The sequence below is a fragment of the Mesocricetus auratus genome, unplaced genomic scaffold, assembly GCF_017639785.1.
Source record: "Mesocricetus auratus isolate SY011 unplaced genomic scaffold, BCM_Maur_2.0 Super-Scaffold_100676, whole genome shotgun sequence".
NCBI lineage: Eukaryota > Metazoa > Chordata > Mammalia > Rodentia > Cricetidae > Mesocricetus > Mesocricetus auratus.
The window spans coordinates 22,873,908-22,895,367 of NW_024429266.1; the positions used below are offsets into that span (position 1 = coordinate 22,873,908).

The following is a 21,460-nucleotide window of genomic DNA, read 5'->3' on the forward strand; positions in this document are numbered from 1 at the left end:
AACTGGAGAGAGGGAGTCGATGTTTCAATGCTGTGTGAGGAATTTATTTTCCAATCCAGTTCCAATAAGCACATCCCCCTGAGAGAATGGCTAAACGCCCTGCTGTCGCCTGAGCATGGAAGCAATCCAGCAGGGCAGAGTTGTGGCATCAAACAGACAAACAGTGAGGCTCTTCCTAGGGTGGGAAGTAATTAGCACACATTTGGCGGAATGAACTGGAAGAAAGAGATGTCCTGAGGGGTGCTCTTGGAACGCACTCAGGGAGGAAAGCTAACACACAATGAACAGTTTCTGATGGGTTCTCAGGAAGATCTTCACATAGTAACAGGGACCCTGGTCTGGTTCACAGAAGCATCATCGGAAACAGGTAATAGGTGTGTGTGTGATGTGTGATGTGTGATGTGTGAGCAGGTGGCTAAGATTATTAGATAGGGCTAGACAGAAGAAGAGAAATCCGCCTGTCTCTATCAGAGAGACATTGCTCTCTTGGCCTCTCCAAGCTTACTGACTCCTTAATGAAAGTGAGTTTCCAAATTCTATTTTTATGGTCACTCTAGCAGATATATCTGGAGTTCTCTCTTAGTCATGTCCTTGACAGAGGGGAAAGGGAGCCAGGATAATTTTTTAAAGTCAGTTTTTCTACTTCCTATTTTTAAAAGAAGCTCTGACACATTTGGACTGGGTAGCTGCTGACAGCCCAAGTGTGTTAATTAGCAAATTAAGTCATCTTATTCCTCTCTGGGTATACTACATACAACTCTATGGAACCACTGAGAAGATAATGACATTCATCTAGTGACTTTCCAACCCTAAGCATGCTGGGGCTTGTGAGGAATGAGACTCCAGCTGGGGCTCAGGAGAGTTCAGATTTCTGTCTTTTTTTCTGACACTTTCTGTCTGCTGCAGGAAAATCCCTTCACCTTCTTTGCCTAGTCATCCTCCTCCTCTGTTTCTAAAGACAGGCTTCATACGCTGGCCATGTGGCACACACCTGCAATCCCTGTACCTGGGAAGTGGAAGTAGGAAGATCAAGAGTTCAAAACCAACCAACCTTGGCTATATAAGTTTGAGGCCCGCTACATTCGGTTTTGTTTCAAACAACAACAACAACAAAATAAAAAATACAATGAAAGGAAGGAAGGAAGGAAGGAAGGAAGGAAGGAAAGGACTCAATAATCCCTGGTAAGACTTAAAATGATGCTTACCAGATGAAACACAGACATCCAGTGGAATTTGATTTTGGGATGACACACATATCTTTCATACTATTTCAGTTTTCTCTGCTTATAATTATATAAAGGCACAGACAGTTGGGGAAGGAGGGAAGTGCAGGTCCATACAGCTCTTTCTGAGTGTCAATTGCTTTCCTACCCGATGTAAACATGAAGGGGCAGAAGCTTTTTAAGGCAGAACACCGAGAAACTGGTGATACAGAGGGTAACCCCACCCCTAAACTGGAGACTGGATTCCCACCCTCCATCTTTTTCCTTCACATCCACAAGGCAGATGGCTGTGACTTGGTGCTTCTTTATCTTTTTGACATAGTCTTGTCCAAATGAAGCGGTGAACTCAATTCAGAATTGGTTACCTCTTTTAGTTAGGATCCACAAACTACGTTCTATACCATAATAGTCTTAGGACAAAGTGGATCTTTGATAAGCTAGAAACAGCCAACTTATTAATGCAATCTAGAAATGTACATATCTAGGCATTCAGTTTAATTAAGCACCTCACTGGAAAACACAGGCAAGAATCTCTGCAACTGTGACAGCTACATTGCTATTTTATAACCTCAAATTTAACCACCAGAAGCTGTCCAGTCCCGTTCTGAAAGTCACCCATAGCACAACACTTGCCTGGCTACTCTAGGCATTGAAACAGCAAGGGGAATACTGGAGTAGCAGAGAAACCAGACTGCCAGTCTTTTATTATGGTGCCTTAATTTTCTGTGAGTTTGTTTTATCTCAGTTGAAAGTAGTCTCCCCTCTGGTGCCAGTGTCCACATGATCCTAACAGTACTTTAGAACCATCTGAAAGAGAGTCCCTTCAGAACCATCCAGCTCTGAGTTAGAGAGAGAGAGAAAGAGAGAGGGAGAGAGAGAGTTTGCAAATGAGCACAGAGGGGATGCACTTGAGTGTGTGGTACACGTGGAAGACAGGATTCAACCTTAGACATTACTCCTCAGGAGACATCTGAGACAGGGTCTGTCAATGGGATTCAACGATAGTGGATTATACTATGCTGGATGGCCAGTGAGGCCCAGGCATCTAGCTGTCTCTGCCTCCCCAAGGCTTGGATGACATGTACAAGCCACCACACATGACTTTTTATATGGGCCTGGGCATTGAACTCAGGTCCTCAGGCTTGCACAGCAAGGACTTTATGGATTGAACAGTTTCCCTAGCTTTGGGTTCAAATTTTTGTGCTCACTCCCAGGCAGCAACCTAAAGTTCCATCTGGGATGCCACTCCTTGCATCCTTTTGGAATTCTTCCTAAAATTGCATGGGGTTTCTCTGCTCAACCTATTCTGCAGTCTCATGTAGCCTCCTTCTGGGTTGTTTCTTTATTATTATTTGTGTCCTCTAATTTTACTAAAAAGCATACTGCCTCCTACATTCTTGTTCCTCCTAGATTGTCCTTATCTTCCCTAGCTTAGCCATGTTCTCTCTATGCATCTTTCATCACCCAGATGAAATATCACTTGTTCTAGCCTCCTCTGTTCCAGCCCAGGCTGGACCAAAGTCTCTTCCTCTGTGGTCCCAACTTACTTTTGCATGTCTGCACTACCATGTGTATGCAAAGCAGATATGCAGTCTAAAATATCTATTTTGACCTGATGATAAAAGAAAGCTTGCTTTATGTAGGTGAAGTAAAAAAAAGGCTAAAAATCACCAATGATTCTACCAACACAATATAAATATTTTGGTGCTTCCCAAACTATTTTCTATGTACACTATGGATGATTGATCATAAACATCACTCTAATTTTCTTACTATTTACAATATTATTCTGGTGGTCTGTCGTTAAGAAGTGCAACTAAGAAGTAAATTGGTCTCATGAATCAATTTGGAAAGCAGAATAGTGTAAGTGATAGGGTGGCAGTTCTGAGCCTTTTAGCCACATGTCTTTCTCTCTCTTCTGATATAACATAAAAATGAACAACCCCAGGCTTGCCTGATGCAGAATAAAAGACCAAGTGGAGAACAGGTAAGTTATGACAGCCAAAACCTTGCTTAACCAGGTCTCTTGCAAGCCTGTCTGGATGCAATCAAATGAGAAACCTTGTCCCGTTAAGCCCAACCTAGCTTTGCCTGTAGAATTATGAGATTAATAAACAGTTGCTTTAAGCTAGTAGTTTTGAGCAATTCTTTGTTATACGAACTTACGTACTGATACATATGTATTTTCACATAGTAGAGATTCTGTCAATCACAAGTTTGTTTCCTGTTTCTTCCTTAATGGTTTGATCATAGCTAAAGTACTTAAAGAATTATTGATGAACATTCTTTATAACTTTATGATAAGTCAAACTATTGCTATAACATAAGTCTACCTTCTTTTCAACATCTGCGTTATTTATAAAGATTTTCTTCTTTGTAAGTTTTTTTTAACAGAGAACTACAGTTTAATGAGCTTCTTAAAACTTTAAGTGTAATTACTGAGCCAAAGTCCACATCAACATTTTGAAGCTCTTTGATAAATGTTGACATTTTCTTTTTGCAGAAAGACTACATGTCGTCTAAGATGGCTCATCCCCCCCACTGTCTTTCCATGGTTAATTAATTATTAACTATGAATAAATCATAAAGTTGGTGATCAAGAAATTAGTCCCATTCTGTTTTTTATTCATGTAAGTGAAGTTGGGATTTTTTTGGCATTTACTCTTGAGTCAATGGTCTCTTTACGTATAATATTAATTTTTTCTTTCTTTTTGTTTAAAAGTGCATTAGTGTATTCTATATATTAGCAATATGTGCTACCAATTACTTCTGTTTCCTTAATGACAATTTTAAAAGTCTCATTAAAGCACCTCCTGAAAATTGTCACAATAATTTTTCAAGGAAGTGCCATATTGTTGGAGGGTTGGAGGACTTAAATATCTTGCTCATGGTTACACATAGAAAACTCAGGCCCTAGAGTCTGGCTTTTGTGTTTGGATTACCATGTTGGAAGCTTTCAATTATTTTAATTATATGATTTTATTTTGGTTTAACATATCTGCACTCAAAGAGCTTACCTTTATAGAAGTTCATCTATATGTCCCATGAAACTGCAAATGTCTTTTGATTTTCACCTAATATGTATAATAATTATATCATCTCCCCCTTGTCTCTTCTCTTGCTCTCTTTCAAATTCAGAATTTTTTTTCTTTAATTGTTGTTGCATGCATGTGTGTGTGTGTGTGTGAGAGAGAGAGAGAGAGAGAGAGAGAGAGAGAGAGAGAGAGAGAGAGAGAGAGAGAGAGAGAGAGAGAGAGAACAGGGACAACACAAAAAGACATGCTAATGTGGACAGAGAAAAAAGCTTATGAGGCCTCAACTATAGACAAAGAACTATAGACAACCAAGTAATGCTTACAGTGGGAAATAGTCTCCCCAGGGAGGAGCATGCCAGGGAGGAATATGCCAATTGTTTATCTAATATCAAAGGGTCAGCACTGAAAACACACATAAACTGAATTCTTTACTGTCATGTTCACACCAATATCTGACTGTAACTTGTAAGAGGATTCATCCTTCCCTAATTAGATATTATAAATAACCAATGTAAAAACATTAAATCATTTTACTTTGTCAAATTATTTTTCTCTGAATCAGCTGAGATTCTGAAGAACTGGTGCCAAGAACATTGTGCATAACAGTGATTTAGAACAAGCATTACTTCTCAAATGACTAAGCTTCCCGATCACCTGAGACAGAAGAGTAGAACCCTGTACAATCATACCCTGTGTAACTAGAATTTGGCCAGAAGTACACTGCCAATTCCTTTCCCACTCCCACTAAAAACTGTTGGTGGCTAATCCACCTCTTCCTTGGAGATATATACCCAAAGGTGTGTGAAGGGGACATGAAATGATCAGACAGAATGAACTAGGGATATATTTCCAGTGCCAACAATGAAAGAGGTGTAGTGTTCTCTGCTCTGGGATGGGTGTGTGGCTCAGTGGTAGAGTACTTGCCCACTGAGCTCAAGGCACCAGGTTTGGTTTCCAGTCCTGACGAAAAGCAAATCTTCTCTAGCTTGATTCACTTTTAAACTTTTAAAATTTTCTGAATACCAAATTTCACCTGTCCTCCTTTGGAAGAGACTCGGAATCCTTCGTCAAACCAGAAATGGTTCAAAGTGTATTTATAAATGGGAGTCTTTCTTATATACATGCATTTTATCTGTGTGGGACACACCTCTATCTCCTTGGAAACAGGAAAAAATGATGTCCAAATATATTTGCATGATGAAATAGTTACTAGGTTAACAGCCGAGTTCTCACGGGTGCTTACTAAAATGTGTGTATATGCACTCTAAAGCAAATTGAAATTACATTAACAAGACTTTTCCCTTTCCTGGTGGGATTTCTAGGTACCGTGGGGACAGACTGACAGAACTGCTACCTTCAGCCTGGGGAAGGGCTGGAATAGCCTGGAAACGCTGAGCTGTGCCTTTGTAGGAGGTAGCACCTGGCACCAGTATTTTAAAACCCTCTTGAGTCACAAGTTTTTTTTTTTTGAAGCTGAGCAACAACTTGCTGGGCTCCAAACTAGGTCAGTGAACACGGAAGACTGGAGCTTTCTGTGAAGATCAACTGCTCCTTGCTTTTAATAACAGTTTCAAAAACAAGGCAGGTGGTGGGCATGCTAACAGTAAAGGAATCTGCTTTCTTACAGGCATCTACACAGGAATTCTCTGGTGGAGAAGACCATCTGGCTTCAAGAAACTGAAGTGCGTTTAATGATATCGATAACCAATAATCTATCCTTTGTGTTTCATTATAAGATCCCGTAGAAAATATTTTCTCAAAAATAAATTTTTTGCCAGCTCATAAATAAGCAAACAGGTGAGTGGCAGAGAATAAATAATTTCATAAAATATTTAGATTTACTGTATGATAACCCTGGTATTTCAAATGAATAAGGAGAGATGGCTCAGCAGTTGGGAGTGCTAGCAGCTCTTTCCAAGCGCAGGAATTTGGTTCCCAGCATCGAGCATCTCACAACTGCTTGTAGCTCTTGCTCCAAGTGACCCAGTGTCCTCTTCTAGCCTCTTTAGGCACACACACACACACACACACACACACGTAAAAACAAAACAAAATAAAAAAATCTGATATGGAATAGGTAATGTTGATACTGGGGTCTACTTACCTATTTTGAGAAGACAAAAAGATTCCTATCTAAGACCTTGTACAATAATAAATGTTGAAGGAAGGAAGTATAAATATCAAGACGACAAGTATATAATATGTGACCTTGTGTTTTTCCTTGGTCTCACACATTTCCTACACTTTTTTTCTGGATACTTCTGTTGATGTACATCATTTGGGTATCTTTTTTTATACTAGAGGTTTGTCAATCTTATTTGCTTTTTTTCAAAGAACCAAATTTTAGTTTGATTAATTCTGCATACTATTGTTTTCATCTCCAGATAGCCAGCATCATTATATGGAGTGAATCCTTAACACATTTTTCCTAAAATCAGGAATAAGACCAGAGTACCAACTCTCTCCACTCCTTTTCATTATAGTGCTTGAAGTTTTATTTAGAACAATAAGACAAGAAAATAAACGAAATACAAATAGGAAAAGATGGAGATGTCTGTATGTCAGATTCATGTAGGTCAGTGATAAAGATGGGCATCCATGTATGCCAGTGATGGAGAGGACCTTCTATGTATGTTAGTGATAGGCATGAATTTCTATGAATGGAGTCAGTGCTGGTAATGGAATGGTGCTTCCAAGTATGGAGGCAGTATTGGTAATGGGAATGGGAGAGTAATGTCTATCCCGATAGGACAATAGAACACCTATCATCCACTTCAGCTTCAAAGACCGGTGCTCTTTAAACTGTGATACCATGTGCTATGGCAGTTTCCCAGGTGCTGTTGGTGTCTGTTCTCTTTTTATTGTGTATTCACTCCTCAGAAAGACAAATCTCATTTGGGGGGATTTGTGGGGTACAGCCACTCTGAATTTGGCATGCAGAACCCACAATGATGTGAATCAAATGGACAGGAACTTACCAAACCCCCTCTTTTCATTCAGGAATTCAAATCATCTGCCTGCCTGAGTATATTTTTCTTGTTATCACTTTTTGTAGAGTTAGTCTTGCTATGTAGCCCAGGTTGGCTTGCAACTTACTATATAGCATAAGTTGGCCTCAAGACAAGGTCCTACAATTTCAGCTTCTTGAGTATGGGGACTATTTCTTCTTAAATTTCTAGTATTACTTTCCCTAGTTACCTTCTCCTCAGGCACCCAGAAAGTTTACTTTTCCATATCCATATCACAAAGAAGTTTCTGCAATTTCCTGGCTTATCTTTTAAACTAGTGACACTTATGACCATCCAGATTACCACCAACCTCATGATACCTAATAATGTGGATTTTCAACCCAGAGACTACTTTCAAGGCCCAGGTATCAAAGGTATTTCTCTAAACTGACTAGGCAAAGTCATCCTATTGTGATAAATTATGTCACACATTTAGATGTTTGGGATTTTGGCATGCTGTTTCAGAAGAGCAGTTTCTCATGGTGATTTTTATCTGGGGGCACGCTTCTGTTGGGATTTTCAAGATTAAAAGTCCATAAAACATTGCTGGTCCTGGGCTATAAGGAGAACACAAGTTAACTGCAATGACAGACAAATGATAAAGGATTTTCCCTCTTTTCTATTTAGGGCAGTAGATAGAAGAAAAAAATGTTTCTTTTCATTTTTTTCAACAGAAATCTATATTGGCATCTTGATAGGACATTAATGGTCAGAATGATTTTAGTATGAAAAGCTACCCTCATCATCTGGGAAACTGATGGATTGGTTGAAGTGCTTGGTCTTGTATGGACTGCATGAGCACCTATTGAGGATCCCTTGGGGGTCAGCCTCAATGATAACAATTTGGCTTTCTTACTAATGTTCACTTTTGGGTCTATTTCCTTAATGCGAATAGTCAGGGATATCATAATTTTTGCTCTTATCATCCAGACTTCATAATTCTTTCTATTTTGTCAGTTAATATTTTTATGACACCTAGTGAGTGACTGATCTTCTACAGGGTCCTACGGTCACTCACACTTGCTTATCATCTGCACATAGGGGCTGATTCTCTGATTTATGGTGGTTGTAAATATTGTTACCAAAAGTACAGCTTCTCTTTTTTTTCCTGTGGGCTAATTTCTAATAACTCTTGTGCATGAGAGCAATTACTGACAAAAGTCAGCCTGTGTTAATAGAGTTTATCACACTTCATCATATATCCTTTGTCGTTGGAAGCATTTTGACAAGCCCAGGGTTAATTAAAACCAAGAAGACAATAAAATATACCTAATCAAACATAGCAAGTACAGAAATCAATTAGCAGATTTATAGCACTTTGGAGGTTTCCATAATGTATAAAATTCAAAGAAACTGTCGTTTCCATTTCTTCAGGACAGTGTAATTAAATTTCTAATTGAAACTATTTTTCAGTAGGTAATGTACAATCTACTCAAGTTTCATTTGCATTAAAGTAGGGTCTATAGAGGTTGAAAGTGCTTAGGAAATTAAAAAAGATCATTGAGTCATTTCCACTATTGATATTTCATCTAACTGAAAGTTGGGGGAAGGTTACACCATATAAAACGGGGGAGAAGGGAAAGGTGATGATTTGTATGATAAAGAGAACAGGCAGGGTTTTCCTATATGTCAAAGTTCTATGCCCTCACAATACAAGGATTATCAAAGGAGAATATGCCAAATAATTCTATAGTTTTGTAAACATCCATCAATCACTTATTTGATTTATTTTCTTTCTTGGGTAATTCTTTTGACTGGACTGATTGCGATGGTTCCTTATTTTGGTATCCTGTACATGTGACTTTGAATAAACCACTCCTTTTGGCAGGTTGTGTGACTGCCGGCATGTGATGGTTCATTTTACTTTCGTGTGTGCACGTGCTGTGTATGTGTTGTGCACAATTGAGAGTATGAGTGTACTACCTCTGCATGCACGTGTGGTGGCCAGAATGGGACATGGGGTGTTTTCCTTTATCACCGACCTTGTATTGCCTTGTTACAGAGTCTCTTGATGAACCGGAAGCTTGCTATTTCAGCTAGACTGGTTGGCCACCAAACTCTCAAGATTTGCCTCTGCCTCTCAATGTGAGGTTACAAGTATATGCATCCATGCCTAGTTTTTATGTGAGGACTGGGTATTCGAACCCAAGTCCTCATGTTTTCAGAAGCAAGCACTCTTTCCCACTAAGTCATTTCCTCGGGTCTTGGTGGTTAAGTTTGGTTATCAATATGACAGAGTTTAGGATCACCTAGGAAGCAAATCTCAGTCATGCCTGTGAGATTATTTTCAGAGTTTTAAGCACGGTGGGAAGACACTAGCCTAACATGAGAACCACCATTATGTAGCCTGGGGCTCAACCTGAATGAGGTAGAGGAAGTGTGCTGAGTGCCAGAATTCCCCTCCCTGCTTGCTGACAGCAGGTGCCATTTGGTTCAAGTTCTCTTCACCATGCTTTCTTTGCCATGGTAGACTGGATCATCAAAGCAAGCCCAAATAACCTTTCCCCCTTCAATTGCTTTTGCTAGATACTTTGTTACAATGATTAAAAAAATAAGGAAATATCACCTAGGTGTAATACGATGCTAAACTCCTGGAGCAAGTTCTGACTGGACAGTAGCTGGAGGGTCAAGCAAGCTCAACATGCACTGCTAATGTGGAGGCCCCGCTCCCTCCTCACTGCCCAGGAGCCTCTAATGCCTGCTCCCCCTCTAGACCCTGGATGTCTTTGACTGATATTTTCTGAACTATGAACAAAATCTCCTATTATTTATACATAAAAATGACTGCATTCTTTTTTCCTCTCCCAAATTTATTCTTTAAAAAAGTCTGTGCTATTGACATTGAGTTTAAAGATAATTTTGTTTTTGTATCTTCTTATCTCCCCCTCAGATAAGTACTACCCCAACGTAACTACCAACAGCAGCAACAAAATCACAGGTCTGTTTCCTAAACCCTGAACTAAACCAGAAGCGTTATCGAGCTACTTCCTTAAAACTATGAGCAAAGCACACACGGTTGCTACAGAAAGGTCATGGGGTCTCTTCACAACAATGAAACAGTAACTAGACACTTGGTCAACAGTTAGTGGAACAGTTTGGAAAGGTTAAGGAGGTTTGTCCTTGTTGGAGGAGGTGTGTCACTTGGGGCAGGCTTTAAGGTTTCAAAAGACTCATAACATTTCCAGGGTGCTTTCTCTGTCTTCTGTTTGTAGATCAAGATGCGAGCTCTTAGTTTCTCTTGCAGCCATGTCTTTTCTCTGCCACCATAAACTCTAACCCCCTGAAACTGTAAGCCCAATTAAGTTCTTTCTTTTATGTTGCCTTGGTTGTGATGTTTTAGCCGAGTGACAGAAAAGTAACTAATACTATATTAATGAGATGACTATGCTTAGCTAGTTTTACACAAGATATTAAATCTTGGCAGAAGAGTTGTTATTGCAAGATGCAGTGTGTCCTCCACATTTTTCAGGGTTGATCAAATTTTGAGTTTTATAATTATTAGAGCTGCTTCAAATAATTAAATATTACACAATGGCAGAAATTTAAAGACATTTCAGAAATTGTTGGATTTCTGTCCTGCTTCTTAACCAAAATCCATTTAATGACTTTTGTGAAATTCAAGTCAGCCACCCAAACAGAAATATTTTAAAATAAAACTTTCTAACATGATGCAAACCAAAGCTATAGTAATTTGTTCTTTATATGCTGAGGAATGACAGTAGGGAATATTAAAAAAATCTTTGTTTTCTATAATTAAGTCACTCTTTCTCAGAAAGCAGAAAACTTTATATGTACAGTTAAAACAAAACACTACAATTCTTAACATGTAATTGTCTCATATCTGAGCCAATGTATTTCAGGAAGCTTATGTTGCTGTTATGTGATGGCATACCTGTGCAAACTGCACATGTGTATTTGGACCCAAGTCTTCAATCTCAGGATGTAACACGGATGAGTGCTCTAAGAAAGACCTTGGAGTCACAATGCGCTTGAATTTCAACTAATTTATGGTTACCATGCATGCATAAAACTTTTACTATTGCCATTGTTTTGTTTTCATTATGTGATCCTATCCACATACAGTCATGGCACACAGGTTGGAAGCTGGGCACTACATGCAATTTCTATTAAAGCAGAGAAATATCTTCCAGCAGTTTCTCCAGAAAGGAAATGGTACTGAATTTTGAAGTGCAGCTATCAATCTCTACCACAGCCCCATAAATTAAAAACTATAGATTCCAACTTTGCTGAAAAACATATAGATTTCAACTCTGTTTCTTTCTCCTCATTAGGTCAAACCCTGGATCAGTTTCTATGTGGGTCTTAGTGAGTCTTCATTCTATTCCTAATACTGGCATGTGCTCCAAGCCTTCATCATCTCAGCTTTCTAGATGATCTCCATCATAATCTCCATCTATCTGGCAGCTACTCTTCACATTCAGGTTCCCTGTCACAGATCAAAGCCTTTTAGACCTCTTTTCTAATGGATGAAGTTTAATCTCCTCTGACTCACTGAAGATCGAGCACACTGTCACACTTTCAGAACCGACCCGACTACTGTTCTTATTTCAGCCAATCTTCATCTCTAGCTCCCAAGTTTCTGCACTGTATTTCTGCATCATTCAGGTTAGCTGAAGACTATCCTGTCTTGTATAATAATCTTTTGTGTGTTTTATAGCTTTCTCCAACACTATGTCATGAGCTTCTTGAGTAAAAAGATGATGTCTAGCTTTGTAGTCCATAAAATTCTCAGAGGTGGTTCAGTTCACACAAGGGTTGTTAACCCATAAATACTTGGTGAATAGGCTATCTTGGAGACAGAATTAGTCATTATACTGGCTTTATATAATTTCACTTCCTAAAAGTGTCAGCTGTATTGACAAATCATTGTTACAAACTATCTTTTCTTTATGGAGATCTATGCTTAATTACAGTTTGTGCCAGAGTGTCTCAATATAAACTGATATAAACTAGAGGCACTTAAAGCAGAGAAAATTCGTTTCAATCAGTTGTTTCATTAATTCAGTTCTGATCCACGACATGGAAAATCTTATGAATCTGAAGGGAAGCTAAGATACATATGTATTGTGATAGGCAGAATTTGAAGGAGGGCCCAAAGAATCCTGTCCTGTGGTATTCATGCTCTGTATAACATATTCCCTATGTATGAGTGCAATCTGTAAATAAGGTGGACAGTCACTCCCACAAAGGTTACCTTATATGACAAAAGAATTGAGCTGATGTAGCCAAGTTCCCAATCTGGGTACTGAGTTAATCACATGGAAGACTAGCTTTTCTGGTCTCCTAACCTGAGTCCTGAGGAGAGTAAAGTAGCAAGCTTCTGGAATAATAATGGAAACAAGCAAAGGCTGTAAACTGAAGAAACTGTAGAGGGGGCTGCATGGCTATACTCTGAAGACAGTCTTTAACAGGCAATAGACACACAGCTAAAGAATGAAAGCTAACATTTACATATGAGAGAAAACATTTATCTATTTTTTTTTTTGGGATTTGAATGTACCAATGTCACTTCAATTCCTTCCATTTTCCCGAGCCAGTTAACATCTAACCTACTTCAAGGAGGCAAAGGCTGGCATCACCTCATCTATTCTCAAAGACCTATACAGGAGACAATTCAAAACCATCATTGGTGTTTATTAGCAAGTCACCCTTAATTCTACATGCTAGCAAGCATAATGCATGGATTGGACCCTATCTTCTGAGTACTCCAAGTAGAAGGTCTTCTCCAAGAATCCTTGGAGGAGAGCCAAGTAGACATTCCTCTTTTTAAAGGGAGAATGACTCAAAGGAAGCTGCTGCTGAGCAAAGCTATTACTCCATGGCACACCAGGCTAGCTTCCAAGTATATTAACAGTGCTGATGAGAATACTGGCCCTGGGGTGAAAACAGAAAATGAAGACATCACTTCTTAAGGAGCATCTTGGTAAGATGAGAAGTCCTGGAGTGTGACTTACAGGTATGACCTGTGCTGGCCCAGGGGCCCCTTAGAGCTTGCTAAGTCTCAATGTCCTTCCATCAAATGGGAAATTGAACTAAAGGATTCTGAGTTCTCTTTTGACTTTGATATCAGTGATCCACCTGACCAAAGATGGGATGAGAAAAGGAAAATGAAATCTTCAATGAGATGATAGGATGTTTAATAGTCTTTGTAAGGATATAGGTGAGTGAATAGATATTCTGAAGATTACTTCTTACTTAAAGTGTCCATGCAGAAGGGAGTTCTCTAGTTCAAACTCACCTTCTTCATACAGGCTAGGTAGTTATAGGACAAAAAAAGGAGGAGACAGGGAAAAGAGGAAGAAGATTGAAATGCAGTTGGCCATTGTGTGAGGAGGATAACTAAGCTAATAAATTGAGGGGTAAGTAAGAGAATGTAATGCATTGATAATAACTTTCCTGCTGGCCATTACAAGACTTCAATAGAGAACAGAGGGCAAGATCTAGAAAAAGAAATTACTTTAGATATAGAAATCAAATTACTATAGTTTGAAGAACTGTCATTGTTCAACCCAAATGGAGAGGCACTTTATACCGTAGTTAGCCACGGCTGACACTGGTGTTGTCTTCCATTAACTTGCTTGCCTAATGTCACCTTGTTCTCTTGTAATTCTTTTTCCTGTTGTCAGAGTCCAGCAAAAGTTGAAAGGTGGGTTTTTAAATTTTTTCAACATAATCAGTCCTCAGGAGCCCTTCGGAAGCATATTCATAGTCACAAGATTCCAAGACACCAGATGCTATGCAATCAACCACACAAATATATTTAAGACAAGTAGCTGCTTTTTTGATTTAAAGGTAGATTCAATAATCTTCCCTTTTGACCTATCATTTCTATATTTCCCCTTTTTCTTTTCAGAATGAGATTCCCAAATCTAATTTCCTTTTTTCAGCTTTTTCTCGATCATTACCAATAACAACTTATAAACAATCCCCTAAATGATGACAAACCATCCACAACCCACTAAACAACCAAAAATCACTTACCCTACCTCTTGGAAATGTGGGTGTTGTGTTCTTAAAATTACTTGTTGTTGTCTCCAGACAACAGCATTTTTAGGGGAACCTGAGAAAATTGCGATATTTGTCAAGTCCTGGGAGAACTAGCTATATCATTTGTTGTCCAGTCTCTGTGTAATGGGAAAGTATAGGGCTTGTCTCAGGTCCTGGCTAAAGTAGTCTGTGAGGCTGAACCATCTCAGACAGCCAAAATTGTCCTGAACAGTTTGTAGTTCAAAGCTGATCTTTGTGTGGTGTTTGTTAGCTTAGTGGTGTTACCACAGTCTAGGTAGAATTGTTGTTATGGGGCTCCATCATAGCCTCCTTCAGGGGTACATACCTCAGACATCAATGAGACGCTTGGCTGCAGCATGGACCATGGGCACCATCATAGCCCCTGGTGGCAGAACAGGCCATGGACACCATCACCATGGCTTTAGGTGGCAGTACAGACCATGGTCATCCACATGGCCTTCAGTGGTAATACAAACCACAGACATCAATGTGATCTCCTGTGGGAGCACAGACCATGGACATCCACATGGCCTCTAGTGGCAGCACAGACCACAGACATCACACAGAATGGATCATGAACATCATCATAGCCTCAGCAGCAGAACAGGCCACCGACATGATGTCACTTTTTACTCAAGGTCAAGATACTAGAAGGAAAATAGAGAAAAATGGTAGTTTTGTTTGTTCATTTGTTTATCTCTCCTGTGTTTTGGAGAGAAATACAGATACAAGAGATATTTCCATGTTCTCTATTTTTTGAGGAATTTTTGGGTGTCAGTAAAATGTGAGAATAATCATATAGATTTTTAACAGTAAAACCAATTGAAGTAAATGAAGTATAGAAAATATATGCTGGAACCAGGCAGGGGAGAGGGCAGTGTGGACTGGATGGGAGATGATCTGGGGTGGTTGTAGGGGCATAGAGGCAGGGGTTAAGCTTGTGTCTCCTTCTGGCATCACAGAACTTTGTATGATATATCAATGCTGTTGGGTAAGGGTGTCCCTGAAACCATGCAGCAATGTGCCCCAGAACTGGATTCCATGCACGAAGCAGAAGGAGGTGTCTAAGGTGTGCTGTTCTTTCACAGAGGCAACACATCACTTAAGACAGGTTCTAAAGTCAGAATGATTGGTTTCCAATCCTGGGCTTACGGTTTATTATTTTTTTAAAATATCTGTGATAGTTACTTGACCCTCTAGTTTTATAGTTTCCTCATCTTTAAAATGTCAGTGGTTATTAGATTCCAGAGGTTTTCAAATTGGGTGATTAAAAATTGCATTTCAACTTATTTTTGTATTATGTGTGCAAGTATTGTTATGCCACAGAGGATGGTGTCCGTGTGAAGGGCAGAGAACAACTTTTGGGAGTCGGTTCTCTCCTTCCATTGTGTGAGGGCTGGGGGACAGAACTGAGTGGCAGGCTTGATGCCGACTGCCTTTACAGGCTTAACCATCTCATGGATCAAAATTTTGGCATTTTTGTATGGATTTTACTGGTTGAGTTTCCCAAAACTCAAAATTTGAAACCCCAAGCTTTCTAACTTATCAGATAATTTTCAAAAAATTTCAGATTTTGGACCATCTTTAGATTTAGGATTTGGGGGTTATTAACCTTGTGCTGGTTAAGGCTAGTCATTGAACTTTAGCTTGGGCTGCTCATTAAACTTTAAGGGATGACTTTAGCTTTTATCTGTATCCATCTCTTTGTCTCCAGCCATTCCACTGCCTTAGCTCATTTCAGACAAAGAGCAAAAAGAGAACTTAAAACATAAGGAAACAAGAGGGCTCAGACAAGCCCTGATGACCTCTGCAGGTATCTGCGGAACATCTTTAAACAAGGGAGCATGGAGATGGAAGGAAGCCAAATAAACTTCCAATGTCTTGTTACTCGAGAGCTGTTGTATCTTTAAACATACTTCTGCTTGGGATCTGCCCTCCAGCACCCCTGGCTTTCTTCATAGAGAATAATAATTCTCTTCTGTCCTCTGTATCCCAGACTCCAAATGCTCTTTTCTTTCTTTTTTTAATGAAAGCAGAGCTCCTAGGCTACATCCCGTGCAACTCCAGCAATGCAAGCCATCTTTTGTTCTTAGCTTTGGCAGCTTTGCCCCTCGTTTGTTCCCTTGCCTGTCGGCAGGACCCAGAGCTGTTCTGCTGTTGGAGATTGCAGGAAGCTGGTGGACTCAAGCCACGGAGCTTCTTTTTGATGAGCCAAATATAGAGAAGGGAGCCTTTCACTGGCTCCAGCCTCACAGTCAGGTACTCCCTGGTGGGCTTCACCCAAGGCTGAGGCTCTGGAGCTATTCCCTGGAGCTCAGCTTTGTTTTCTCACAGGCCAAGTCCCTGGAGATGGGCAAGTGAAATGGCAGCCCAAGTCCCCAGCCCTCTGTAAATCACTGCAAGCTAGTTCCATGCTTAGATCTCAGAAGTCACTGGTTTGACCCAGTCCTCCCCAAAGTCAGCCTGAGTTCTTTATTAGTGAGCATGAAAAATGCTTCAATCATAGCACCAGATGGTACCCAAACCAATTTGGATTGTCAGCTGAGGCCTACTCATTTCCAAGGACTTTGTCTAACATCAGTGCTATTTCCCCCACTGCCCATCAAGCTCTAAGAGGTGATCTTGCTCAGATGAATTTGATGAGAAATAACATTCTCCTCCACCCAGCACTGTAGTCATTACTTTCTTTCCAGCTTTATTAATTCACTCAACAAGCTTTTATTGAGTGCCTGCTGTGTGCATTAGGCATTTCAGTGCATGCCAAGGAGGACTTCATTTGTGTTTGATAAATATTTGCTGAGAATCTACTAGATGTGTGACAAGTAATTTGAAAGATGATGAACATGTGATATTGTTGAGGTGATACAGTTGCTTTTAAATATGTCACAGTTGTAGAGAGGACAACAGTGCCATCACTCAGGAAGTATCAATGTGAGGCATGTCAACCTTCCCATGTCTGTTATTTGGTCCATCTCAGTCTTCCTGAAGAGAAATTTTCAGTGTCAATTAAAGCATTATCTCTGAGGGTCACTAGCAAGTAAGTGGATCACAGGGCAGGGATGTCGGGAAAAGTCAATGACTGTGTACTCTGCTGTTCTGCCTCTCAGAGCTTGGACCCTCGAGCAAATTCTGGGAATGTGTTAGAAAGCCAGTCCCACTCCCGACCCAGTGGATCAGAAAGTGCAGTTTTAATAGGCGGTCTATGTATAGATTGATGTTTTCGAATCATTAATCTGCTAGTTTTCTCCAGATGTTCCAACAATGTTCGTGGGCTCAGTGAACGATTACATTTATTGTACTGGTGAATATTGGTTGTATGCCAATAATTCAGTACTTTTTGGTTACACAGTGTGGCTACTCTTCACTTGGACCATGTCATCTGAAAGCTACCAGAGATTAGATGGTGATCTTCCTCTGAGGCTCAAATAGCCATTGGAAAGTCAATGCCCTTTGTTACATCCTGACAAGAAAGCACTGTCTGAGGAGGAGCTACTGGTGAGTACCCAATTCACAAAGTAAAGCCATTGTCTGAATCCAGTTCTAACAAGTTTCAAAGCTCAGGTGTGACCACTTTAAACATCACCCTCCCCTCTTTAACTGATTGCTTCTGGTTTCATTCCACCATTGACCTTGGGATATTCTGGGGCTTCCCCATTTAAGGGAAAAATAATGGGCACATCTGACTCCCCAGAGTCATGTAAGGGAAGAGGCTTCGAGTTCCTTGGAGACTCAGGAGAGCTGATTCCTCACAAAAATACCAGTGAAGGCAATGTAGGACTGAGAGAGGAGTCCTGGTCAGTTCCAATGCTTTCAAGTAGTTTACATCTTCCTGATAAAGGAAGAAATGGAAATATTTTGGAAAAATCGTGGTAATAAATGAATTGGCCCACCATGAGTAAACAGGCATGAACATTCAGAGACTTGCTGTAGGACTTGAGAACAAAGAGAGTGAAAAGGGGCATCCTTGGCTGGGGAGACAGTGCAAACAGAAGGCAGAAATGACTCTGTTGATGTGTAAGAGGGGAAACCGAGTCCTCTGCTCTGCATTCCCAAGGTGGAGTGGCATCTAGTTCAGGCTGACCAATGTGTGCTATATGCAAAAATCTGCAAGCAATCTGTTGAGATGGTGGGTAACTGGAGAGAAATATTCAGGGTCCTGAGGGAGACCTCAATCTAAATCATGAGAAAAGAGTGACTCAGTGGGAATAACCAGGCAGAAGGCATATGTGTGCTGGCATGCTGCTCAGTAGCCCTGTCATTCAGAGAATGAGTGGACTAGGAAGCAGGATGCTCTCCCTCACCCACTGTTGCTAGGATAGGGAGAATTCTAGAAGCTAATTGTGCCTTTTATTTATCCCCTCTGAGAAAGCCCAAGTTTTATGACGTCTGATGTTTCAGTTTCCATAATCACATATCAACTGTTAGTTCTCCTCAGACATCCCTGTGTATTCCTGTCTTTATGTGTCTCTAGAAGCTAATAGGTGCTTGCTGCTTGCTTGGTGAGAGGAAGTAGAGGCAGCTCAACACAGTCTGGGCCTGGCTTTTAATAGCATTGCCCTACAGCCCTCTCTTGCTCCTCTGTAATGATCTGAAGATCAGATAGGGAGGGTAGCTGTGAATGGAGGAGATTGGCCTCATGGGGGATGGACTTGGGATCTTTAGGTTAAGTTGCAGAAAATTTCGGATCCAGCCTACTCAGACTTACATGTCAGGCATTTATTATTTTATATTTATTCTATACAGTCACTCTCCTAGGTTTGTTCTCCAGTGTATTGTAAATGGTTGTTTAGCATTAGTAGATAAGAATTTTCACTGAGTAAATGCCTACCTAATTAGTTAGTTGTTGACAGTAATTGGATTTTGTTTTCTTTTTCGTCTTAGTTTCTTATCTTCATCAAGCATAGTCGCTTTTGAAGGAGACTTGTCTCCCTTTGAATGCTGCTAACATCATCCAAGACAAGGTTGGAAAGAATGGATGGACATAGTGGTTCTTCTCTCATTTTGTTCCCATTAGAGATTATTTTGGAGAGAGTTCTGATCTTCACTAACAATTCTGCTAAGCAAATGAACCCCAACTCATCAACCAAAAATTCACAGCCTGCATTTGCTATGGTGTTTCTTCTTGCCTAGTTAGAGATTGCAAATTCAGCAAGGGTTCCAGAAGACTGGCGAATCTCTGCAACTTGCTATTTTTTCCTTAACATTTCTACCAAGACATGCCAAAACTCCTGGAACCTAAAGAGAAGAGTTCTGTGTCACATCAAACACTTCTGGTGTGCACAGAGTGAGAAAATCACACACCCTGACTGGGATTCAGGGTAGAGAAAGGGCCCCTGCTGGGTGACCCCCTTTTCTCTTTTATTACATGTAAATTTTGCTTACTTAGCTCCTCAATTGGAACAAGATGAGGGTTTGCTTTACAATTACTTCCTAAGTGAAACTTGGTGGAACCAGAGGCTTTGGGGATACCTGTTTCCTACCAGGTCTCTGCCCCTTCCTTTCTGCTAAATATTGCTAACCTAGTAGGTTGCTAATGTGCTGGGTGATCTGATCTCTAGCAGTCTATCTGTAATCAATGACCTATTTTTTTTAAATAAGCTTTGAGATGATATTATGAGAAGAAGAGCTTGGATGGTTTTAGGGAAATATTTGAGTCAGGGAAAACATCCGTGATAAAACCATACCATTGGGTAATTAATAAGTGTCCTAATCAGAGCCCTAGAAGAACAAGGGAAATCATTTCACCAAAATTGGATAATTCATTCCAGAATCTGAAGGGCATGTCCTTTTGTATGTATGCTTCTCTTATTGGTTTAACGAGACACTGATTGCCCAGTAGCTAGGCATGAGGTATGGGCAGGGATACCAGATGAGGAGAATTCTGGGGAGAGTACAAGGAGAGTGAGCTGATAGAGAGATGCTACATAGCCATGGGGATATAATACACTGGGCACTCTCCGGTAAGATAAGGTCATGCAAAAATACATAGATTAATAGTTATGGATTAATCATTACGAGAGAGGTAGCCAAATAAGAAGCCTAAGCCATAAGTCAAACAGTTTATAATTAATATAAATCTCTGTGTGTTTATTTGGGGCTAAATGGCTGTGGGACCAGGTGGGACAAAAACTCCACCTACAAGAATCCATTCTGAATGAATGACTCCATAGTGTTCAAGATGCAGAAAGCTGCTTACTACACATGTATATCTGAGCCACTTTCTTTGTGAAGGATGGAGCTAGCGATTTCTTGTTCTGGGGCAATGAAGGCAAGCATGCTTACAAAGGTATTCCCAATCAGCGGTGTAGAGGGGCCTGGAAGGGTGTGTGGATACTATTATAGTAAGTGCTAGGTGCTGAATCATGTCTCCATACTGCCACTCACCCTCTGGGGCCTTTCAAGTTCCATACTTCCAATAGTCTACTTTTCCTAAAGATGGCGGCTCTGTTATATCACCTTCCAGCTCCTTTCTGGTCCTGACTATTGAATGTTTGCTGAAACGCTTCAAAATAAAGAGATGATAAAATGGTTCAGTAGAGGAGAAGGATGCCTGGCTGTTGGGTCAGCTTGTATGTACCGTATGAGCAGGTTCGACTAAACCACCTGTGCGTGAGCATTCAGAGGCCAGCAAGCCCCAGCCATCCCCCTTACAGAGCTGGGGCTAGAAGCAATGACCGCACCTGCCCCTGCCCCTTTTTGTGGAATAGAAACTCAGGTCTTCCTGCTTGCATGGCAAGCAATTTCACCCACTGAGCGGTTTCTCCAGTCCTTAGAACCATCTTCATTTAATTCATCCTCAGCCCAAATTTTAAGACTAAGTATTGAAATGTTGCCAGGTTGCCTTAATTCTTTTTAACCAACTCCAGGCTCAGTTTTGGTTATTCATCTCGTGGTGTCTGAAGAAGGGAGAAAAGAAGACAACATAATCAGACCCTAGCTTTAGTCACAATGTTCAAGGAGGGAAGGAGAGGGCCTGCAGGTCTGCTTGGTTTAGAGTTAAGCCCTTGGTAGTGTAGAAGACTAGAAGATGAGAGGCCCCGCTCTGTGGTGGCAGACACGTTTCTCTCACTACATCAGCACCATGACTCGCTGTTTTCATTTAAATTCAACTCTGTGAAGTAGTTCCACTCCCCACCCCAGTGCCCTCATGCCCCATCACCCGGCT

General features: G+C 40.4%; 1 long non-coding RNA gene across 1 annotated transcript; it reads left to right on the plus strand.

Annotated features, from left to right (window-relative positions):
- The first annotated feature begins 224 nt into the window (after positions 1–224).
- Positions 225–20,804, plus strand: LOC121137053. Its single transcript, XR_005874257.1, has 3 exons — positions 225–367; positions 17,645–17,790; positions 19,177–20,804. It is a non-coding gene; the product is annotated as an uncharacterized LOC121137053 (long non-coding RNA).
- The last annotated feature ends 656 nt before the right edge of the window (positions 20,805–21,460 follow it).